General features: G+C 52.5%; 1 protein-coding gene across 5 annotated transcripts in view; it reads left to right on the top strand.

Moving 5' to 3' along the window:
• LMNA (lamin A/C) overlaps positions 1-16,166 on the top strand; it is a 57,512-nt gene that overhangs the window by 11,871 nt on the left and 29,475 nt on the right. The window contains exon 1 of one of the 5 annotated variants that reach the window (XM_063604617.1): positions 12,206-12,348. The exons of the other annotated variants lie outside the window; for them this stretch is intronic. The gene's annotated coding sequence lies outside the window, so the exon portion shown is untranslated. Of the gene's footprint in view, positions 1-12,205; positions 12,349-16,166 lie in introns of those variants that run through there. 5 annotated transcript variants of the gene reach the window in all.

The raw sequence follows: 16,166 nt of genomic DNA, 5'->3' as shown, positions 1-16,166 counted from the left end.
CAACCTCTGCCTCCCGGGTTCAAGTGATTCTTCTGCCTCAGCCTCCCGAGTAGCTGGGACTACAGAGGCGTGCCACCATGCCTGGCTAATTTTTGTATTTTTAGTAGAGACAGGGTTTTACCATATTGGCCAGGGCTTTGGCCTGTGCTATCTCAAACTCCTGACCTCGTGATCTGCCCACCTTGGCCTCCCAAAGTGCTGGGATTACAGGCGTGAGCCACCGCACCTGGCCAAGGAGGAGTTGTGTCTTCTGAGAGGCCTTCCTGACCATGCTGATGGTCTTACATATACCCCCAAGTCTGCTGTGGCACTCAGTATTTACCCATTTGTTAGCACTTAGCTCCTAGTGCTTTCTTTTTTTTTGATGGGGTCTTGTGCTGTCACCCAGGCTGGAGTGCAGTGGCATGATCTCGGCTCACTGCAACCTCCGCCTCCTGGGTTCAAGTGATTCTCCTGCCTCAGCCTCCCAAGTAGCTGAGATTACAGGCATTTGTCACCACAACCAGCTAATTTTTTTTTTTTTTTTTTTGAGAACGGAGTCTTGCTCTGTCACCCAGGCTGGAGTACAGTGGCGTGCACTCACTGCAACTTCCGCCTTGCTGGTTCAAGTGATTCTCCTGCCTCAGCCTCCCAAGTAGCTGGGACTATAGGCGCACGCCACCATGCCCGGCTACCGGCTAATTTTTGTATTTTTATTAGAGATGTGGTTGCACCATGTTGGCCAGGCTGGTCTTGAACTCCTGACCTCAGGTGATCTGTCCTCCTCAGCCTCCCAAAGTGATGGGATTACAGGCGTTAGCCACTGCACCCGGCCAACTCCCAGTGCTTTCAAAGCCAGTTTGTGTGTTCATGTTACTCAGACTGATCGCTCTCCATGAATAAGGGATGTGTCTCTCCAAAACCTAGCATATAGGAGGCATTCAATAAAAATTTATTGAGTAAATGATTGATTGAATGAATGAAAGGAATAAAATGACCATGTGATACTGAATGAGTCACTCCCCATCTCAGTTTCCTCTTCTCAAGTGATTCTCCTGCCTCAGCCTCCTGAGTAGCTAGGATTACAGGCACCTGCCACCACACCCAGCTAATGCTTTTTTTTTTTCTTTTTTGTATTTTTAGTAGAGACGGGGTTTCGCCAGGTTGGGCAGGCTGGTCTCGAACTCCTGACCTCAGGTGATCCACCCGCCTCGGCCTCTCAAAGTGCTGGGATTACAGGCGTGAGCCACTGCGCCCGGGGTCCAAGACACTTCTAACGCCAACATCCTTGTACTAGGCCCTCTTCCAGCTCCCCCAGGAGTCTGGGGGTTAGAGGTCAGGCTGCTCCCCATTCTGTTACCTCCCCACACTTCTAATTAATTCTTGTGTTCAGTCCCAGAACCTGGAGAGTTACACTCAGGCTGCCTGGTCCTGCTTATTGCCCATATCCTAGAGGCACTTGCATGCCCTTCCAGGCGGGTAACTGTACATGTCTCTCCCAGGCAGCCTTCACAGACTACTCAGGGGTATGGATTGGCTCCAGCTCTGACACTCAGACCTGAGCAGAGGCGTGATCTACTCTGGCCTCCTGTGTTTCTGTGCCCCACCTTCCCACACTGCCCAGGGCTCCCTGAGAGTGATGCTGAGTCTAGTCTCAGCTTTTATGTTGCTTTGCTTTTGACCTCTGACCCAACACATGCCTCCTTTCCCTCCGAAGTCTTGATTCTCTCCCTGGCTTTTCTCCACCTTCTGGGTGTTCCTTTTTGGCCTTCTTTGCCCATCTCTCCTCCTCTGTCTACACAGCCAGGGGCTCCCCCTTCCGTTTCCTCTGCCTGGAACACACTTGCTTCTCCCTTTCTGACTGGCTATTCAAGCAGGATCCTGTAGGTGGGTGGCAGTGCACTGTGTATTACCTGTGAGCCCTATGCAAATTACCGCACATCTCTGAACCTGTTTTCCCATCTATAAAGTGAAGCTAATAGTAGCAATTACCTCATGGGATTGTTGTGCAATTAGTGGGAAGAGGCATGTAAAGTACTGACATACTGTCTAGTACACAGAAAGTGCTTAATAAATGTTGGTGATTATTATCCAGGACTCAGCTTAATCATGCCTTCCTCAGGCAGGCCTGCTACACAACCGCAGACCGGGTTAGGTGCCGGGTTTTCTGCTCCCCAGCGTTTGGAGGCACTCATCACACATTAATTACTTTATCCATGAAGATGAAAGCTGTCTTTGGCACCCAGATGGTACTGAGTAAATATATGTGAATGAATGAATGATGTGGAATGTCTCCTCTGGAAGGACACAGTCAGGGCCTCCTGCCACTCAGGACTAGCCTGGACGCACCCACAGGGAAGGAGAAGGTGGGGCTGGTCTCCGCTGGGCCAGCAGGTGGCGCCAGGGCCTGTCGGTCTCTCCCCGTGGCCGCCTCCCTTGCGCTTGCTCATCTCATGCCCAGGCGCTGAGGGTTCTCAGCTGGGGCAGGAGAGATGGGGTCCTGAGGCCTGGGTGAAGTTCCAAGCCCTGGGGCTCGGGGGCAGACTCTCACTCACCCCTCCCAGAAAGATGTTTTCCTAGGGGATGTCCAGCCTAACACGGCAGGGAAGGAAGTGGTGGTCACCTGGGAAAGGGGCCAACCTGAGAGGTTGGGGGTCCTGATGAGGCTGCTATTCTCTTGAGGACATGAAATGAGAGGCGGTGAAGTCAGTCAGTGAGTCAAAAGCTGAGATCTAGGAACCAGACACAATGTGGGAGAAGCTGCGGTGAAATCAATCAGCGAGAGAGGAAGGGGAGGCCCGGTTTCCATGACAACGGTAGTGTTTGTGGCAAGCTGGGGACTCCTGGGTCCCCAGGGCCCGCAAGCAGTGATTCACCACAGGAAAGGGAAGGCTGCAGAGTGACCTGGTGCTGGGGACCGGATGCCTTGTGGCTCCTTCTCACTGCTGAGCATGCATTCCCCCAGCCCAGGCCTTGGATCTCTGCTCTGCCAGCTACTGGCAGGGAAACTGAGGGATGGCAGAACTGAGCCCCAATAAGGGGCAGGCGCTTTGCTCCATGCCGTACATGCACATATCACTTATATCACTTATTGCTCACAACAGTCCTATGGAATTACCGTTATCCCTGTTTTATCAAAGAGGAAACTCTCAGCCTGGCCCATGGTGCCATGGGCAGGACATGAGTGGCAGAGCCAGGATTGGAACCCAGGCTAGCCTGACTCTTTACCATGCTTGGGAAGGCCCAGAAAGCAGAAAAGGAAGAGCAGGAGCATGAGAGTTAGAGGATGGTTCAGACCCCAGAGGAGATGGACCCCAAGGCCCCTAGCCTCCCTGCCTGCCCTGCCCTATGTGAGCCCAACACTGATACGGAGGAAAGCTGGCCAACTGCATGGCCTAATGTGGGCCAGAACCTGGGCAGCCAGCCCACCTCTCACTCTCCTCCAAGCCCAAGAGAGTAGGCCCCAGTTCCAGTCCATCCAACTGGATGGCAGCTCCCCCACCGTTTTCTCTCTGCCCTGGTCCTAGGGGCAGGGGTGCGTGTACGTGTGTGCGTGCGTGTGTGTGTGTGTGATCATCATGTCTACACCACCCACCACCATCACCCCTATCCTCCAGCTTCTGCTATAGCCTGGGAGTTCCCAGCCTTTTAGTCCCTGTCAGGATAGTTTCATTCTTGTTCAGCTTTGGGGCCCACACAATTTCAGTACAAAAGGGGTATGCCCATCTCACCCTGGGCCTTGATAGCATGCAAGAGCATAGTTCAGGACCTCATCATCTATTCCCTTGTAGTAAAAGGGATGGAGGTTGGAAAGACCTTAGAAATCTTCCAGTCTGGTTCTCTTGTTTTGAAGGTGTGAAAGCTGAGGCTCATAGAAGGGGAGCAATTTTTCTGAGGTCACAGAGCAAGTTAATGGAAGAGTGAACTAGATTCCCTGTCCACAGACTTCAGGTTCTGTAATCCCAGAAAGGACTTCTTGAATTTGGCATTGAGTTCTTAGGATGGGAGTCAGGTAGATGAACAGATGGAGTGAGACAGATGAAATGGGATAACCTAGCATAAAATGCCATGTGAAAAGAAGGTACGCAACTCATGGCCCGACTGTCTACCATGTTACATCAGGAATAACTGAGGTGAGATCATGGGAAAGACTTCTCACATATGTATGTTAGGGGTACAAGATCTGTGGTCAAAATGGGCTGTGTGATCCCAGACAAATCACTTACCTTTTCTGAGCCCCAGTGGTAACTCAGGATACCCTACCTGCAGGCTTGTGGAGAGGATGGAGGGGGTGGCGGGAGAGTACTTGTGAACTGTGGGGTGACATGAATGTTGTCAGTTGTCAGGGAAGGCAAGTCATGTCTAGTGGGACTGAGATAGAGCTACCCTGCAGTGCAAAGGTAAGGGGTAAGCCATGATGCTCACCCCTCCCACCCCCATCCTTGGGAGAGAAAGGGAGGAACATAAACTTCCAGTATGCTTGATACAAGCAACAGTTCTCCCTGGGGGTGGGCAGCAGGTTCCTGTAGACCCCTGGGGTGCCCAGAGGCTGTGGGAAGCTGAGCACTAATTAGCTCTGGCTTTCTAATCGGGCTTAATTGCCTCCTCATGATGGGCAATTAGGAAGCTGCATCAATTAGCACAGGGAGGTGACAACTCAGCTGGGGTTGGTCAGGGCTCCCCTTTGGCAGGGAGGGAGGCAGGCAGGCAAAGGCTGCCCCACTGTCAGCCCCTTCCTTCCCTTTGAAGGAGAGGGCCCTGGAGCCCTCTCCTTAGCAATTAGGCCTTAGTTCCTTAGCTCCTAGGAGCTACTAGCCTTCTAGGCCTGGATTGTGGCTTTTCTGGCCTTGGTTTATCCACCTTCACTGGCTCTGACTTTTCTGCCCAGAGGAGACTTGCATTCTGGGCCTAGCTCCACCACTGGCTGCTTTGCAACTTTGGGGTTGACAGCTATGGAGTCAAGGTTGAGAATGTGGCCTTTGAAGCTAGGTCTCTAGGGTTTGAATCCCAGCTCCACCGTTTATTAATTGTGCAACATTGGACCCTTTGTGCTTTGTTTTCTCACCTGTAAAATGGAACTGATAATAAAAGTTCTGTCCTAGCTACACATGAGGCTGGGGCAGGAGGATTGCTTGAGCCCAGGAGTTTTAAGGCTGCAGTGAGGGACAACAGAGTAAGACACCATCTCTAAAAAATAATTTAGGCCAGGCATAGTGGCTCACACCGTAATCCTAGCACTTTAGGAGGCCGAGGTGGTGGATCATCTGAGCTTGGGAGTTCAAGACCAGCCTGGCCAACATGGCGAAAACCCTACAGAGTCTATTAAAAATACAAAAATTAGCCGGGCATGCTGGTGTGCACCTGTAATCTCAGCTACTCAGGAGGCTGAGGCAAAAGAATTGCTTGAGCTCAGGAGGCAGAGGCTGCAGTGAGCCAAGATGGTGCCACTGCACTCCAGCCTGGGTGACAAAAAAAAAAAGAAAAAAAAAAAGAAAAATGCCCATGTGTCACCCCAGATCAATTACTGAATCAAAATATCCAAGACTTTGGGCATTCGCAGTTTGGAAAGCCCCCTTCCTCCAAGCAATGTTGATGCCCAGTGAGGGTTGAGATCACTGGATGAATGGTCTGGAGGGCTCCATCCAGCCTGGCACAGCACCTCCCTGTCACATACCACTCAGGACCCCTCTGCATAGCCCTGGAGGTGCTGCACTTTGGAAGACAGCTCATTACCACCAGTGTGGCTGGAAGCAGGTTCCTCTCCACTCACTAAGAGGGAGTTCTCCTCTATAAAATGAGAATAATGACCTTGCCATGCTCACCTCCCAGGGCTGCCCAGACATAATGTTTTACTAGTGATAGGACCTGCTATAAAGGTAGGCAATTATATTGTTCCTTCCCTTGATAAACTTTTATTGAGGTCTAGTGCACACCCATCTCCTTTACACATGGTGACTATGGAGTTAATAATCTCCTGGAGGGACCTGTCCTGAACCATCAGACAAGTTAGGTCATAGGGCCAACCCCCTTTTTTAGCTCCTGCTGGTTATGAAATGAGCCAAGGAATGGAAAGAGCCTAGAACAGGTCCTGACACATGGTGAGTGCTCTCTAAACAGTAGCTCTCCTTACTATTGTTATTATGACCATGCCCCAGGCTAGGTTGGAGGGAGGCCTGGTTGCAGTGCACACAGGGAGCTCAGATGAAGGGAGGCAGTGAAGGTGGGGCCTGCAGGAGGAAGGGGAGCTTAGAATGAGGTGCTGAGGAGTAAGGTGTGTGGGAAGAGTAGAGGAAGGAGTAGAGCACGTTGAGGTTGCTGGTTGGTGAGGGGGCTATGATGAGGATACTCTACTCAAACATGTATTGAGAACCTTTTGTGCACCAGGCACTGTGCCAGGTGCTGGCAGAGCACCAGATCCACCCAGTCTCTACCCTCGAGGAGTCCCTCTAATGGGGGAAGACACACATACACAGACAATGTCACAGACAGTGTGACAAGGGATATTGGTGGTGAGTGGGGACATTTAATCCAGACTTAGTGGCACTTTTAGCTGAGCCTGGATGATGAGTAGGAGTTGATCAGAGGGTAAAGTAAATGCCATGTCTGGAAAAATTAGTCAGGAAGCAATGAGAGAGGTTGAGATTGCTGGAATTTAGATAAGGCTAGAGATGCAAGCAGAGCCTAGGTCTCGGAGGGCGTTACAAGTCAGGTCAAGGAATTTGGACTTATCCTAAATACAATGTGGAGCCACTGTTAGTTTAAAGTCTTCTGGAAACAAAATGAGGCTTTCATTTTGAAAAGATCGCTGTGGGCTGGGCGTGGCACCTCACGCCTATAATCCCAACACTTTTAGGAGGTCAAGGTGGAAGGATCTCTTTGAGCCCTGCAGTTCGAGAATAGCCTGGGCAACAAAGTGAGACCCCAGCTCTACAAATAAAAATAAAAATAATTAGTTGGTTGCGGTTGCATGAACCTGGTCCCAGCTACTCAGGAGGCTGAGGCAGGAGGATCACTTGAGCCCATGAATTTTGGATTGCAGTGAGCTATGATTGCACCAATGCACTCCAGCCTGCTGGATGACAAAGCAAGATCCTGTCTCAAAAGGAGAGAGGGAAGGAAGGAAGGGAGGGAGGGAATCACTGTGGGAAGGAGAAACAATGGGAGCAGAGGCAAGGGTGGAGGCAGAGAGACTGGTTGGGAGGCTGCTGCAGTTACCCAGGAAGGAAGGACGGAAGGAAGGGAGGGAGGGAGGGAACGAGGGAATCACTATGGTTTATAGAGGAGAAAGGATGGGAGCAGAGGCAAGGGTGGAGGCAGAGAGACTTGTTGTGAGGCTGCTGCAGTTATCCAGGTGGGGGTTGGTGGTGAGCAGACCAGAGAGCTGGAGGTAGAACATAGAACAGATAACAATTCTGGAGGTAGGAACCACAAGGACTTGGGGGCTCATTGGCCAAGGGAGATGAAGGAGGAGAGGCTGAGGAAGGAGGAGCAGAGTGAAGCTGTGTGTTGGGAGACATGAACTCCATCTGAGATATCCAAGGAGTGATGATGAGTTATGGATGCTTAGGAATCACTCCTGGTCTGGGAATACTTGGGGTCGTCTTCTAAGAATTCTCAAGAGTGGAAGGCCACTCACCCTTGGCCCAGTGCCAGGCCCTCACCTTCCCTAGTCTCTCTGGGACAGGCTGGGAATTCCTGGCTCAGAAATACCCTGTTGGGGCAGGCCGGCCTTGATGCTCCCCAGCCCAAAGGGAGGAATGTGCCTGTGCACCTGCTCCGTGATACACGGGGGCGGGACAGTGGAGTGGAGGTGAGTGAATTCAGGGGTGTTCCTCACTTCCCCCATCCTGGACTTCTAGGCTCAGTTGTGGCCCCAGGAATGGATTCTGAGTAAGAGGCCAGAAAGCAAGTTCTCTGGGCCTGGGGTACAGAGGGCAGCAAGGTACAGTTGACATACCACAGACACCCAGGCAGGGCAAGGGCACCCAGGTTTCAGTCCTGGTTCTGTCACCTCTGGTTAGGAGCTGTGAGCACCCAAGGGCTCATTCTTGTCCTAAAACTGGGTCTTCAAGATGGTTTGGTTTAGGTGGTGTGAATGAACCCTTCCATCTCCACCCTTGAGAGAGCTGAATTTTCCCCCACCCGAGGTGTTCCACAGTGGGCAGAACGCCGCAGCCCAGTCTGCCCTGGCCCACCCAGTGCTCATCTCCATTTCCAGCCCCTCCTGGGCGCCTCTGGCCTCCTGCAGCCGGCTCTTTGTGCTCCTTCATTAAGCTTTGGTTTCTGTGGGAATGTGACTTGAATTAACTCTTGGGAGAAAAATCACAGAAATCAGGAAAGGGGGGCCATGGGGAGGGGGCAGTGAGTCACGTTTCCATGTGTATTTTTCAAACTTTCCGATGGGAGTTTGGAAAACAACAGTCTTTTGGTTGCCAGCTTGGGCCCAGCTCTCCAAGGGTCCCATATGCTGTGTCTATAGGTCTTCCCGTAACTGCTGCGTCCCGGCCCACCCTTCGGGTCTGCCTTATTTCCTGGGATCCCTTCCCACTTCTCCCTGGGGACTTGTGCTGTTGCAGAGGCACTGAGAAGTCCATCCCGTGGTGCAGCTTCTGTCTCTCCCCTGGTTTCATTTCACAGCCAAGCCCTCATCTATCCTTGCCTCAAGGTGGACCCATGGGGGCTGCAGCTGAGCTGGGGACTTTGTCCCTGCAGCTGCTCTGGCCAACCCTCCAACCCTGGAGAACCTCCGTAGGCACCAGGAAGTCCTGGGCTCTAGGAACCTCCTTCCTGCCCCCGCAGCTTCCTCTTTGTGTCCTGCCTACCAGTCCTTCCCGCCCATCTCTGCATCCCAATTTCCAGAGGGCCTGTGGCTGAGGGTGAGAAGCCAGCGATCGACCCCCAGGGAGAAGTCTTGCAGAGGAGGGTCCTCACCGCAATGAGGCCGCCAAGGAAGAGGGCCCCTAGTATGCCCCTCTTGTGTGCTGGGCCCTCGCACTTCCTCTGTCTGGGACTCCTCTAACAGCTGTGGGGAGGGTGCCAGGATCCCCATTTTGCATACAGTAGCTGAGGCTCAGCCAGGAAAATGGGTGGGAACCTTAAGGATGGTGGGCAGATGGTGGCCCCCTTGAGGAGGAGATGGGAGGGCAGCGCATACCCCTAGCCAACCCCTCCTTGCAAGCCCTCATTCGGGCAGCGGGGAGGAAGGGGTCCTGGACTAGCTCTCCTGTGTCCCCTCTCCGGGGGCTGCCCCCTCCCAGTTTCTGACTAATCCTTTCCATCGGCAGTGGCATGTCCTGCCCCTGCTGTGCCTGTGCCAACAACAGCCCACATCACAGGGCCACATCTGGCTCCATTTGAACATACCCCACCCTCCCTGCTCTTTATCCCTCAACGCCCTCCCCTGCCCAAGGACCAGAGTAGGGAGTGGCCCTCTGGACCCCCTTCTCTGGCTCCACCAGCCCTGCTCCCCTGCCCTTTCGAAGCCTCTAGTGGAGTCACTCCTTTCCTTCCCCGAACCCGGCCTCAGTTCCTGGGACATCCTGGCTCCATTCTTCAGCACACCCTCCCTCATCATATCCACACTCCTTGGCTCCCCCCTTCACAGCCCCCACTGAAGGAGGGATTGGGAAGGGGACATTTTGCAAGGTCTGAGCCCCAAGAGATGTCCCAGAGTAGAGGGAAGGCCTGGCAGCCCAGGGATTTTCCCTTAGCCCAGCTCTCTGGCATATTGCCAGCTTGGGCGTGTTGGGGGGCAGGGGTCGGGGTGATCCCAAGAGGTGCGTGTATGGAGGGGTATAGCTCAGCCTCCCAGCTGGGGTGGGGAGCGGTGGCTCAGGCCTGTGTAGGCTGGCTTTTGTTGGGGAGGAGCCTGGAAGGGCCTGCAGCTACTGGCCTCCCTCCTCCTTCCTCCTTGCTTAGCAACTGTTGCCATCTGGTAAATATTTGCCCCAACAGGATCTGGGGCTGGAGCACTGGCGTCAGCCGAGGTAGTTGCCCCCTCCTCAATTTATGAGTCTCCCCTCTGTTCAGTTCCCTATTCCAGAGCCCCCTGGACTGGATTCTAAATGTGGTCCTCACCCCCTCCCTCATGGTTGATTTCCTCCCCAACCTCTTCCCTGTCTCCCTTTTACTCTCCTTCATCCCCACTCATCCTCTGTGCCCAGGTCTCTCTCGTCCATCCTCCACTCCTGGATCCATTCACCAAGGGGCCTGAGTGAGGTCCCACCCCCTAAGCCACACAGGTCCTCTGCTTCTCCCCCGCTACCTCTCACTGGGACCCCAGCCTGGCTACGGCTAGTACGTCGTTGGTGCTCAGTTAGCCCCAACATCTCTTTCCTTTCCTCCAACAGGAAACACACCTTCCACCTCTAAACCTTAGCTCCACCAAGCTCCAAGGGGAGAGAAGAGAGGGCATATGGGAATGTTTTGCTGGACCCCATACTTCACTCCCAGGCCAGGAAGCTCTGCATCAGGAAGCCAGCACCATTTTCACCTCCTCTGGGGTAGGACTGAGGGGACCATGGCCAAGAGGAAACAGATGCCCCCTTAGCTCCTCCCTGGGTAGCCTGAGCGGGCCAGGGCCTGAGAGCATGCCAGTTTTAGCCTGTCTTCCTGTCCTTCCCAGCCAGACCCCTCTCACGCTCCTCCCCCAGTGGTTTTCTCATTACCTGTCACTGACGGAGAGCCCCTCAGAGGTCAAGGCCAAAGTGAGGTGGGCTCTTGGCATGCTGTGCAAGCTTTGAGCTCACCCGGCAAAGAGGGCCAATGGGGTGCTCCTCTGGGGCGGGCCTGTGGGCTGGCTTAGGGATAGCGGACAGGGGAATCTGGGGAGTTGGACTAATGTGGATCTAGAAGGGAGGTGGTTGGGCTGCACGATGCCTTGACTCCTCCCAGCTCTGAAGTTCTACTTCTAGGCAATGAATGATGAAACGCTGGCCCAAGTGCAGTCCCTTCCCCATCCCACAGGGCGGAGACCCCAGCCATCCCCTTACCCTACTTGGCAGCCCCCCTCCCCACTCCTCCTGAGAGTGCCCCTTGCTCCACCCCAGCGGCCAGGAAATCTCCTGCAGATTCACCACCACCCTCCTGGCTGGGAGTTCACTTTCCTAGTTGACCTCCTGGCCTGAGGGCCAGAGGAGAGCTTTCAACGGGGACCTTGAGGAGTGTGAGGGCTGCAGGGGCTGTGGACTGGGGTGGATTCACCAGGGAGCAAAGGAAAGTGAAGTTTCAGGGCCTCTCAGTTGCACGGGCCCTTTCAAGACCCGAAGAGGAGCCCTGCCAAACTTTCCACATGATCCCATGTCCATAACATTTGCAAAAAGATCATTTTGTATTTCTTAAAGAGGGCCTCCCCACAAAATTGTGTGCACTTTAGGTAGGATGAACAACTGTCCCTATTTTAGCATTAAAAGTCCCTTATCTGGCCAGGCACGGTGGCTCACGCCTGTAATCCTAGCACTTTGGGAGGCCGAGGCAGGCGGATCACGAGGTCAGGAGACCGAGACCATCCTGGCTAACACGGTGAAACCCCGTCTCTACTTAAAAAAAAAAAAAAAATAGCGGGGCGTGGTGGCTGGCTCCTGTAGTCCCAGGTACTAGGGAGGCTGAGGCCGGAGAATGGCGTGAACCCGGGAGGCGGGGCTTGCAGTGAGCCGAGATCGCGCCACTGCACTCCAGCCTGGGAGACACAGCGAGACTCCGTCTCAAAAAAAAAAAAAAAAAAAAAAAAAAATTCCCTTATCCTAGGAGACTCCTCAGTCCCCGGCAAACCCAGGGCAATTGCCCACCCTAGTTTCAGGCTCCACAAACATTTGGCCCACACTGGGATGAGGGTGAGGGAGAAAGGGAATCCTTTTCTGCCTCACTTCCTGGAAATGTGTAGGGGCGTGAGCTATGGGGCGAGGGGGCCCTCTCCTCCAGCTCCAGTCCTGGAGTTGCGCTTCTGTTTGTTTCCTTGGCAACAGGGAAAGGAAACCCCCATTTAGGAGGCCGGGGAGGCCCCAGCAACCACACACACACAGAGACACACAGACTCACACGCGGCCGCCCACACGCAGTCGCCTGCGTCAGCACCAGCCGTCAGGCCCTCGCTGCCCGCCTGCGGGGTGTGGAGTGGGGAGAATAGCCCCGCCTGAATCCAGTCCGACTACCCGCCCCTACTGATTTGCCTGGGACGCCGCCGGCCCACATGGCCCCACCCACGCCTCTGTCCCCACTCCCCCACCGCCCCCGGCCGCGTTCCCCCCTTAACACCTTCCCCCAGGTGGTGAGGGGCCAAAGCTGGGGGATGGACAAGAGAAAGGAAGGAGATGTCACTGCTGAATTTCCTTCTGCCTGCTGCCCGATTTCTATTTGACTGGCAATAGTCTGGTGTGTATTGTGACAGTTCAGGGAGCCTGAGACTCACAAGTGAGGTGGCGATTTGGGCCTGGTTGGGTGGGGGAGGTGGTTTGGAATGTCGGGAATGGAGCTCCTGGGGAGACTGTAGGATTTTGCTGTTGGATTGGGTTCCTTGGGATCTGGGTCGAAGAGGGAAAGAGTATATTTAACCTGGAGGCAGAAACCTGGGGTTTGGGCCTGCTTCTGTCACTTGTCAGCTGTGTGGCCTGGAGACAATCAGTTAGCCTGCCTAAGCCTCTGTCTCCTCAGCTGTAATATGCAGATAATGGTGCTTGCCTGTGCACCTCAAAGAAATTTGAGAAGGCTAAGGTAGTAACCTTGATTGTGAAAAGCTTGTCACGGGGGGGGGGGGGGGGGACCGGGGCAGGTGGGAGGGCTTGGTTACTACTTATCCAGTCGCCCCTCCAGCCCCGCTGGCTCAGTGAGCCCAGCAGCCACTTCCCGACTTTGTAGGAACCCATGCCAGTCCGTCCCTAAGTGGACCAGCTCTTTGACATCTGTCCAGTGTGGCTGCCCTGTCTCCCATGGCAGCGTGGCACTGAGCTGCAGTGCTGTCTTGGAGGTTTTGACCCTGCCTGGCTGTGTGACTTTGGGCAAATCTTTCCTCCTCTGGCCTCAGAATTCCACTTATAAAGAAAGGGGCTTATTCCTCAGAGCCCAGGGGCCTCCTGGAAGTGGGCTGGGGGGATCAACCAGGCAGGGGCCTCAAGCTCCCTAAGTAGAGAAGCTCTGCCTCTGTCATTTAGTAGATTGTGCTTTTTGGGTGAGATTTCATTTGAGTGAGGGGGATCTCTGACTTTACAAATAGCTGTCATTCACTTGCTCCATCTAAGGGCCCGCTTCTCACCCGGCACCACCTATGAGCCTGCCTCATTCCCCCTTGCTGAGCCTGAGAAGAAATCTACTCAGCTGTGCTACCTCAGGTCAATTACAACCTCGTGGAGTTTGGGTTGTTGTTTTTTTTTTCTTTTTCTTTTTTTTTTTTTTTTGAGATGGAGTCTCACTCTGTCACCCAGGCTGGAGTGCAGTAACATGATCTCCTGCCTCAGCTCCCTGAGTAGCTGGGATTAGAGGTGCATGCCACCACGCCCAGCTGATTTTTTGTATTTTTGGTAGAGATGGAGTTTTACCATGTTGGCCAGGCTGGTCTTGAACTCCTGACCTCAAGTAATCCACCCACCTCAGCCTCCCAAAATGCTGAGATTACAGGTGTGAGCCACTGCTCCCAGCCGGAATTTGGGTTCTTGACACATAAAATGCAGATAATAATACCTACCTCATAAGATTGAGGTGAAGATTAAATGGGATCACCTCCATATAGCCCCTAGCCTGGTTGCTGGCACATGGCAGCCCCTTAAAGAGTAGGCATGGTCTTCCACTGTCAAGGTTATAACTATCACCTGCACACGAGTGACTCAGCACTTCAATCATTGTTTAATACCCTGTAGTCAAAGGATGAATAAGACCCTCCCTCAAGAACTCACTATAAAGAGATTCCCAAACCATGTTCCAGAATCTGTACGTCACCTCCACCTCCTCAGACCCTCCTCCAAAGAGTCGCCTGTCTCTGACTCCTACCTGTTCAGGGTTCTAGCCACCTGATGGTAAGATCTTGGCTTTCTGATTCAGGCAAACTCGTATTAAAATTTCAGTTCTGGCTGGGCGTGGTGGCTCATGCCTGTAATCCCAGCACTTTCGGAGGCTGAGGTGACCAGATCACCTGAGGTCAGGAGTTACATGGTGAAATCCCGTCTCTACTAAAAATACAAAAAAATTAGCTGGGCTAATTTTTTAGTGGCGCATGGTTGTAGTCCCAGCTACTCGGGAGGCTGAGGCAGGAGAATCGCTTGAATTCAGGAGGTGCAGGTTGCAGTGAGCTGAGATCGTGCCATTGCACTCCAGCCCAGGCGACGGGCGAAACTCCATCTCAAAAAAAAAAAAAAAAAAAAAAAAAAAATCAAGTTCTGTTACTAACCATATGACCTTAGACAAGTGATTCTCAATAGGGGGTAATTTTATCCCCCAGGGGATGTTAGGCAATGCCTGAAGATATTTTTGATTGTCATAACTGGGAGTGGAAGTGCTACTGGCCTAAAGTCGGGAGAGGCTAGGGATGTTACAAACCATCTCAGAGTACAAAGAACCTTCTCTGACAACAAAGAATTATCTGGCCCAAAATTCAGTAGTGCCAAGGTTGAGAAACCTGACCTTAAATGAATAATTTAACCTTTCTGGGCTTCAGTTTCCTCATCTGTAAAATAGGGCTATTAATAGTATCTACCTTGTAGAGCTATTGTATTGGTCCAACAAAATAATGCAAGTACCTAGTGCCTAATAATAAAGGTAGTCCATAAATATTCCCTACACGAATGGTTCTTAGCATGCCTCTGGAATCCCTCCTGGCTTCATCACTGGGCTGAACCCACCGGACCCTAGTTTGGCTTATTTCTTGCCAAGGCCAGTGCTCCTGACTCTTTCTTCACTGGTCTTGATGCTTTCCTTCTCTCCTTGACCTCAAGGCCTATCAAGCAGCTGGAAGCCTCTCCCTCAGGCCCCATCCCAGCACCAGGCCCCTGCCTCCACCTCCCACTTCTCCCTTCCCGTCTCTCTTCCCCCTCTTTCCAGCCTTACCTCTAGTGGCTCCCCATGCCCCTTGGCAGGTCAGAGCACACTCAGCTCTTTCCCACTTCAGCACCTCTGCACAGACTTCCTCCAGCCAGAGTGGCAGAAGACAGAGAAGCATGTCCAGGATTTGGACCAGACTGCCTGGTCCCAGTTCTGCACTGGGCCTGTTACTTACGGCCTAGTTTTAGGAAAGTCAGCCTCATCTGCAAAGCAGGGAAATAATTTCCAACTCATGAGGTTGTTGTATGGACCCAGTTGAGAATGTATGAAAACATGCAACAACTATAAAGATTGTTACAATGTAAGTTATTCACTGTGTGAGCATTATTCTGCTAAATGTATGCATGTATGTATATGTGTGTGTGTGTATATATATATATATACACATATATATGTAATTTTTTTTTTTTGAGACAGGGTTTCTCTCTTGCTCAGGCTGGAGTGCAGTAGTGCAATCACAGCTCACTGCAGCCTTGACCTCCCAAGCTCAGGTGACCCTCCCATCTTAGCCTCCTGGGTAGCTGGGACTAGAGGCATGTGCCACCACCCCCAGCTAATTTTTTTTTAAAGAGATGGCGTTTCACTATGTTGGCCAGGCTGGTCTTGAACTCCTGGGCTCGAGCAATCTGCAATCTGCCTGTCTCGGACTCCCCAAGTATTGGGATTATGGGTGTGAGCCACCATGCTCAGCCTCTGCTTTATATTTTTATTTCCATAGCTCCTACCGTGTTCTAACAAACTATAACTTTGTCTTTGGTTTATTGACTGTCTCCCTCCACTAGAATGTCAGCTCCATAAGGGTAGGGATTTTTGTCTGTTTTATTCACTGCTGCATCCCTGGTGTCTAGAATAGTTCCTGGTATATAGTAGATGTTCAATAAATATTTGTTGAATGAATGAATTCTCTGTGTATAAGGCAGTTCTGTAAAGCCCCTAAATCTACCTTCTCCAAGAAGCCCTCCTTCAAATGTATGTAACCTTATTTAGTTATTGCACATCCCCATTTTACAGATGATGAAACTAACGCTGGAAAAACTTGTCCAGAGTCACTGACCTGAAAAGTGGCAGGGCCAGATGCATTTGTTTATCCAAGAAACCCTGAGAGGGCTGGGCATGGTGGCTGGCACCCGTGATCCCAGCACTTTGGGAGGCTGAGGTGGGAG

Source organism: Pan paniscus, chromosome 1 (assembly GCF_029289425.2).
Source record: "Pan paniscus chromosome 1, NHGRI_mPanPan1-v2.0_pri, whole genome shotgun sequence".
NCBI lineage: Eukaryota > Metazoa > Chordata > Mammalia > Primates > Hominidae > Pan > Pan paniscus.
The sequence above is the reverse complement of the archived record's forward strand: the minus strand, read 5'-3'. Positions and strand labels throughout refer to the sequence as shown.